Here is a 9215-nt window from a genome sequence, read left to right as displayed (position 1 = left end):
GAATAACTAATGAAAACTACATTTTTGTCGGATTGCACATTGTGTACTAGTGTACTATATCTACTATATTCGTTATCATTGTTTTACTTCAATATTTCCCTCTATTGTTAAGTGTGTAATTGTTTTTCAGGGTTTGTAACTTCACATGCGTCACTAACAGTATTTAGTTTGTTGTTAAGAACAAATCTACACAATTTGCAATCTGTGCCGCGCATGCCGCGGATAGCAAAACCTGGTTTTCAGCGTTATAAGCCCTCAAACATACTTAGGGATCACCAGAGAGCGTAGAAATGTATATCAACCCTTTTGTTTTACATAATCGCCTGTTTATTCATTAAGTCTGAGTTACACTTCCCTTCAACTCACAGTTCTAAATACAATCTATAACCATATAACATGCTGTTTTCTTTTCAACTTACTGTTCTAAATACAATCTATAGATACATACCATTGTGTTTTTTCTTCAACCCACCGTTCCAAATACAATCTATACATATATATAACACGGTGTTTACTCTTTAACTTACCGTTCTAAACACAATATATAGATATATAGCACAGAGTTTTCTCTTAACCTCACCGTTCTATAAACAATTTATAAATATATAACACCGTATTTCCTCTTCAACCCATCATTCTAAATACAATCTATAGATGTATAACACAGTGTTTTTTCTTCAACCCACCGTTCCAAATACAATCTATACATATATATAACACGGTGTTTTCTCTTCAACTTACCGTTCTAAATACGATCTATAGATATATAACACGGTGTTTTATCTTCAACTCACAGTTCGAAATACAATATATACTTATATAACACTGTGTTTTATCCTCAAATCACAGTCCTAAATACAATCTATAAATATCTAACTCGGTGTTTTCTCTTACTAACCGTTCTAAATACAATCTTATCCATATATATAACACGGTTTTTACTCTTTAGTTCACCGTTCCAAATACAATCTACAAATATAAAACACTGTGTTTTCTCTTCAAATCACCAATCTAAATACATTATATAGATATATAACACTGTGTTTTCAATTCACCGTCCAAATACAACCTATTGATACATAGTAGACGGAGTCTTTTCTTCAACTCGCCATTCTAAATACAATCTATGGATATCTAACACGGTGTTTTATCCTAAACTCATCGTATCGTTGTAAACAGAATATTTAGATATATAACACTGTCTGTGTTTTATCTTTAAGTCGCCGTCCTAAATACAATATATACATATATAACACTGTTTTCTCTTCAATCCGTAGTGTTGTAGATTTAAAAGGATCATGTCAGTTTACTTTGTGATAAATGCAGACTCATTATACATTTATCTATTATTTTTAAAAACCATTCAGACCATTTAACATTTTGAAATATTTATAAAAAAGATTACATAATTTAAAAAAAAATTACTAAAAGTTCCTGGAAATCAAAATATAACATAAAATGTAACATTTAATAGAAATATTAAAGTCTTGAACATGAAATCAAATTAACATAAAATCTGGAACATTCCATCTGTTTAAACTCCAAACTTTTACTGTGATTTGTTTTCCAGTTTTGCTGCCAGTATATTTGCTGTTTCAAATTGCAGTAGTTGTAACCTAAGAATAGAACTAAAAAATGTTTCTGAAATAGTTATATTGTAAGAACTGAATTTTTTGAAAAACATAATATAAGCATAATATAAAACATAATACAAACATAATATAAAGCATAATATAAACGAAACCGAAACCTGTAAGTAAATTTTAAACGTTGTTTCGTAAAACTGATAAACAAATTTTGCTATTTGAATTCACTCTAACCTTTTAAGTTTCTCAAAAGCTAGAAGTCTTAGCTGTATTATACCATTTAAAAACCATGATTTTGTACAATGCACATGTTTAAATGAGTTTAACTTCGATATACTGATATAAGAAAGACGTAAATGTCAATATCTGGAAGTGAAAACATGCGATACTTCATTCAGAACTCAAGTGATGATTTCTTTATCCGTTAGGGAATATACGTTAATTACCAAAGTGTCATTATTAATTCATCTTACCTCAAGTGTGAACACTAATTAGAAACAAGATCAATGTACATGAGTCAATGAGTATTGTACGGAATAATTTACAATAATTATTTACAATAATATTGGTACTTCAGTCTTGTTTACCATTTCAATTTACTTTAGTGTTAGGAACTATAATTTCTTGTAAAGCGTATAACTGCACACTATACCAACTAATAAAGAGTAGGTCATGCCAGCTGCTAACTAACAGTAATGTGACAGTATATATTTTCACTGTTTTATCTGTCAAAATATATACTGTCACATTACTGTTAGTTAGCAGCTAGCATGACCTACTCTTTATTAGCGTGCACGACTCTAGCCCTGTAACCGAAGATGCTCGCCCTTTCAGCCATAAGAACGTTAAAATGTTACGGTTAATCTCACTATTGGTTTATAAAGCGCAGCCAAAGAGGTTACGGTTGGTGGTGTTGACTAGCTATCTTCCCTAAGCTTCAGAATTACGTTTAGCCCTTCATTAGCTTTGCACGAAGTTTACCAAACAAATGAGAAAACCTATTTTAGACTTATTAATTCAAAGTACAGTATTCTATCAATACCTATGCATGGTGTTTCCCTGTTGGTCAATAGTCATGTGCAGTATGTCCAACCACAGTAAGTCTACACACGCATCATGCATAACGTGAATATTTTTGTGGTTCAGGGATGGTCGAAAGTGTTTTACCATGTCGTGGAAGTCCATAAAATTCATTTCCTTCTGTAAATGTTGATTGAAGTCATGAATATATATATGTATATATACGCGTGTTAGTAGTAGTTACAAAAATCAACTTTGTTTAGTTTGTTAAATTATATCATTAAATATTTCCCGTGAATAATTCCTTATTCTTGACTATGTTTGGAATTGCCTGTAACCCGAACGAGTGGCGCCTCTCCATTGATAGCTTATCCAGAAGTCTCAAAGCTGTGCTGCTCCATAACGGGAATAAGCATCCGTTTCTTCCCCTGACTCATTCGGTGTACCTCAAAGAGGAATACAACAACATCAAGACCTTGTTAGAAGCCTTGAAGTATGATGAGTATGGCTGGAAGGTTATCGGAGACTTCAAAATGGTGGCATTCCTGATGGGTCTCCAAGGAGGTTTCACCAAGTTTCCCTGTTATCTTTGTCTTTGGAAACAGCAGGGATACTGCAGTGCACTACAACAGGAAGCACTGGCCACAACGAACCGAGTTCTCTGTGGGGAGGCACAATGTCAAGTGTGAACCACTAGTGGACCACCAGAAGGTGTTGTTCCCATCATTGCACATAAAACTGGGTCTTATGAAACAATTTGTCACAGCTCTTGATAAAGAGTCTGCAGCCTTCAAGTACCTTCAAGACTTCTTACCTAAGCTGTCTGAGGCAAAGGTCAAAGGTCTTCGTTGGACCACAAATAAAGAAGATCCTGGAGTGCACAGAATTTCCCAAGAAGCTCAGTAGGAAGGGAAAAAAAGCTTGTGGCAGCTTTGTCGCAGTGGCTTGGGGCTTCTTGGGCAACCACAAGGCCGAAAATTATGTGGAACTGGTTGAAGCTCTGGTGAAGAACTACGACAAAATGGCTGCAGGATGTCCCTGAAAGTCCATATCCTTGACGCTCATCTTGATAAATTCAAGGAGAACATGGGAGCATACTCAGAGGAGCAAGGCAAGCGCTTCCACCAAGTTATGCTGGACTTTGAACGCCGCTACCTAAGAGTATATAACGAAAACATGATGGAAGACTATATCTGGGTGTTGATACGTGAAAGTAATTAACATTACAGTCGCAAATCTCGAAAAACTACTCACTTCTAAACATTTTTGTTCATTTTTATATAACTTTAGTATAAATACATGTAAGTCTTGATTCATATGTCGTTTTATTCAGAACTTATATAAATAAAATTGTGCAAATTTACCCCTTTTTACATAGAAAATAAGTTAATTTCTAAATTTTATTATCAGGTGACAAAAGCAAAGTTTGAAGGAAATAACGGCCATTTTCCGTACTTTTATAACATAAGCAATTAAGAAATAACACATACTATCCAGGAACAAAATTTGTGTTACATAGTGTTATTTATTGAATTTTGAAACTAGTCGTTATTGAAAAATAATTTCTTTGAGACAACTAATTCCAAATCCTATATCTGTGATAAGTATCTTTTGTTGGAAATTTCTATAAAAAAATATTCATCTTGTAATTTTCTCGTGCTTCATGAATATTCGCTATAATGATGCTAATAAAGACGTTGGTGAAAATGAAATAACAAAATATCAAAATAAGAAGGTCAAAGAATCGTGCTAAGCTCCCAAACCCCTTTCAATCAGATTGTCCAAGGCACTTGTCCATCCATCTACCTGTAAATCAATCAGAAAAATAAAGGTATAATTTATCAGGTCCCACCCAGTTAGCGTTGCACCGTCCATAACGTTCCACTGACTGACGAGAAATCCCTTTCATTGTATTTTTTAATTATTATCTATTATTTTGTATAATATCTTCCGATGGGAGAGCACTAAGTTTACAGACTTATAACGCAAACAATTTAGGGTTCGATTATTGCGATGGACAAAATTTGGGTTTTCTGTGAAATATATTTATTCTACATGCTGGTACCTTTTCTTTTCTCCCTTCAATAACTTCCTCAAACAGTAATGAAGTGTCAGTTCAATTTGGTTCAAGTTTCATCCATCTTTAAATGACAAACTTTGCCTCTTCTTATTCAAATGCTACATTAAAGACACGCATTCCTGACCGGAACATATTTCTAAACTCTTAACTTTTGTTTGTTTGATAAACTGTAACCAATCATCAACTTACTAAAATTGCGACACTGTCTAAGCCTACAGTCTATAGGCTCATTGTTATATTAGTTTCTTAGTCTTATTATGGGGTTCAATGATCAAATTCTGTTGCAAAAGGAAGATTTTTAGCATACCATAAGGCTTACGTTTTGATCAATTTAGGTAGTAACTGCCTCAAGGATAATATCTGCATAAAAAACAGAATTTGGATAAACGTGATAGTTTTGATTTTATAAGAGTCAAAGGTAAAATTTATTTGTTACTTTGTCATTTGTTTACATTACATCGATCAAACGAAGGAGCGTTAACCTCTTCTTGGGGGAGTTAGATAAATTTAATGTATGATTTACCACATACATAACCCATACGGGAGTGGAGGAGTTATATATAAATTTTCAGCTTGTACTTTACGGTTTTTATTGGTATTTTTTACCGATGTATGACCACCTTATGAAAGATCTTCAGTAAACCTGGTGTGGATGATCATTGGGTTCATGAGATACACATACATTTTAAGTTCTGTGTGTTGTGGTTTTTATTGGTATTTTTGTATCAATGTCTCACCACCTTATGAAAGATCTTCAGTAAACCTGGTGTGGATGATCATTGGGTTCATGAGATACACATACATTTTAAGTTCTGTGTGTTGTGGTTTTTATTGGTATTTTTGTGTGTTTTTTTACCACTACTTTGCCCACTGTCGATGTACCTTCACTCTTTGTTTTGTTGTTTTCACGGGCGTTTTTACAACTACATATAAGGGAAGCAACTTTTCATGTCTTAAGATGACCTTTCATTAATCATGAATTTACATAACTTGTCCAGGGAACGGCTACTCCAGTTTGTGAATACATACATATATTGAAATTGTTAAGAAGTACATTTTAAGAAAAAACACTTATAAAGATATATTTTGTTTTGAGTTCACTTGCTGATTATTGGTGTTATATTGTTACAATTTACAGTTTTTACAATCTCGAACACTATTTAAAAAAAAAATGTACGACGTATCAATTACTGGTGCCAGGATTCTCATGTACCTGTTTTACACCAGTGGTTCGTAATCTTGTTGGAGGTACTGAATTCCAGAAGTTTCGTTCTTGCATTCACTGAACCCTTAGTAATTGGAAAAATAAAATATGATTTTTACAAATTCAAACATAAGTAGATATTTTATTAGTGCACAAAATGAACCATGCATCAGTTGCACACAATATCACTGTATTCAAAGAGCAAAACCAACAAAACATGAATTTCACACAAAAACAAAAACATAACTTAATGAATATTTATTGCAAATCAATGTGAGTTTTGCTGTTGCCTTTCAGAGACAAGTTCAGAAATGCGCGGCTTCACCTTGACAAGCGCCATTCTCGTATCACTTTCGCAACAAAGTCTGTTTCTTTTCTTCGTTTTTATGTCTACCATCCTCGAAAATGATTGCTCGCAAAGATACGTTGTAACAAACGGTATGAGTATCTCAAAGGCTTTCTTAGCAATAAGAGGGTACGCTACGATTTGGTGACACTAAAACGTTGAAAGCGTTGTTGTTCTGAAAAGTTGCTGTTGAACCTGGCTCTGCTGAAATTCAATGATTTCGTCGAGATATTCATCATTGACATCTGCTGTCGCAACACTAAACGTTAACGGCTGTCTTACCCATTCTGGATATGACTCTCTGGTGGGGGAAGTATCCGTCGAGAGACTTTGCGAGCTCATCTGAGTACATGGCAATTGCTTGCTTCAGTTCCCCGGGTACAGAAATTTCTCCGATTTCAGGCACATCTTCGATCTTACTTACACAGTCGTCCAGCAGGGGAAGGTTTGTGAAGTTATCATTCTCTCTTTGTTGTTTCCATAACAGTAGCTTTTTTTGAAAATCCTTCAGGTTTTCTTCCGCTTCGATGATGTTGACTCCACCACCCTGCATCTGTTGATTGAGATGATTGAAGATATCGGCCATGTACGCCAAAATGAGAATGAACTCAGATTTTTCAAAGCAATCTGCATGACAATGTTGGTGCTCTCGCAAAAACAGGGCTAATTCCACACGCATGGCAAAAACACGATTCAGCACCTTTACCCGGGTTAACCACAGAACGTTAGAATGGTACAGAAGTACCTCGAATTCAGAGCCCATTTCATTACACAGCTCTTTGAAGATGCGGTGCTTCAGGGCACTATATCTCACAAAGTTCACACATTCCATTACAATTTTTAATACTTCTGCCAGTTTTGAAGGCAAGGTTTTTTGTTGCCAACACATGCCTGTGCAGAACACAGTGTGTTACAATGATGTGTGGTGCATCGGCTTTCATCAGCACACCAAAACCAGAGTTTCGTCCCAGCATGACTGGAGCTCCGTCCGAACAAACTGCAGAAACCATATCTCACGAAAGATCATTGTCTCTGAAGAAGTCATCCACAAGTTTCTTCACATCGGCTGCCTTAGTTGTTGTTGTAAGGGGCTTACAAAATAAAAAAATCTTTTATCTCGTCGTTCTTCACATAGCGTACGAATACAACAAACTGGCTTAGATTGGAAACGTCGGTGGTCTCGTCGAGTTGAAGGCTGAATTTTGCTGGGCTGCAACTACTTGAGTCAAGATGTCATCGCTCATGTCATCTATTCTGCTGCTGATGGTTTCATTTGAAAGAGGAATTTGAGATAACTTATTTTCAGCAGCTTTTCCCAATATGATATTCGCCATCTTCAATGAAGCTGGTTTTACGAGTGCTTCACCAATAGTGTGTGGTTTGTCCTGCTTTGCAATCAAGTACGCAACTTCCTACGATGCTGTGAGGATCGGTTTGTCGATAGGTACAAAGCCGAGAACGGGCAAAGTAGCCTTTTCATCGAACCTGGTTCTCTTTAACTTGAATTCAACAAGCGTTGTGTTCTTGTATTTCCCATCTCCATGCAGCTTTAGGGAGTATTCTCTTAGTTTTGCCGGTGCTAGACTAGAATTGCTCAACTTGGCATTGCAAATCATGCATTGCAAACGTTGACTCCCATTATGTTTCGTTATACACGAGAATGCATATTGTACGTATTCGTCCGACCACTTTCTGTTTTTGCTTTATATAGTTAGTATGAAGAAATTGAAAGATTAGGAAAAAAATCACAAATGACGCACGATTACTACAGTCACAAGTCGATTGCTAAGCGCACGAAGTTCCCTGCAGTACAGATATTAAGGCCAAGTGGTGTGACGTGATCAGCTGCAGTCAATGATGGCCAAATGGAGCATGTCGTCACGAATCATACGAGTGGGGTGAACGGAACAAACACACACAAGTGTGTGTGTCTTGACCTCCGCCGAACCCCTGAGACTGACTCACCGAACGCCTTAGGTTCGATTGAACCCAGGTTAAGAACCACTGATTTAAACATATTCTTCAATACTATATAAGTTGTAACTTGTAATAAAATAACATTTAGAAAGAGTGATTATTAAACCTGAATAGATGGTTATACATTGTCTTGTCACTCATTGCCCAACTATAGATGGTATGTACTAAAAATTGAAAATCCCTTCTCTAGAAAAGTGTTCTTGGATTTATTCCATAATATACATACATTTTTAGGATTTTGATAAAATAGTTTTATTACCTTTGAAAATATTTCCAATTGTGAAATAAAGAATTGTGCTTTATATTATTAAGGTTATGTTGAAATTACAAAATAAATAAGTATAATAGAAATATTTTACTTCCCCTTAGTAATTTATTTAATGCAACTGTAGAAATGTAATTATTTTTGAAAGTGTAAACTGCTGTGGCTTACACGTCGGTAAAAAAACAATATAAAATTAATGATGTGTCTGTTTAATATCTCGAAAAAGGAAAAAACCTTTCTTTGACAGCAAACACTCTCAATGATTAAACTATGTATCAATTTAAATTTCTGAAAGAATCGTATATTTTTATTCTGTTTTTAAAACATATAACGTTCAGCATAAAGACATAATTTCGAAACAATATTTTATTAGTTTTTTATGCTAATTTAAGTTGCTAAAGGCAAAATGACAAAAGCTTAATTGGAATTGCGAAATAAGTAAGTATTACTAGGAAACACATGGAGGTCAATAAATACAGTAACGGATTTTGATCAACTTATACTGTTTTTATTTTTATAATAAGAGAAGAAAACACAAGTTATGTAAAGAAAAGGTGGTAAGAGAATGTAAGGAAAATGTTCATTCTAGAATCCTAAACTAGTTTTCATGTACATATTTTATATAAGAATAAAATTCTGTGTATGCATTATTTTTGTAAAATGTGTATTTTACTTAAGTTGGTGCTTCGGCACTGACTCCACAACTACACCGACAAATTTATACAAACTTTACACCC

This window comes from Tachypleus tridentatus, chromosome 7, assembly GCF_004210375.1.
Source record: "Tachypleus tridentatus isolate NWPU-2018 chromosome 7, ASM421037v1, whole genome shotgun sequence".
Taxonomy (NCBI): Eukaryota; Metazoa; Arthropoda; class Merostomata; order Xiphosura; family Limulidae; genus Tachypleus; species Tachypleus tridentatus.
The sequence above is the reverse complement of the archived record's forward strand: the minus strand, read 5'-3'. Positions refer to the sequence as shown.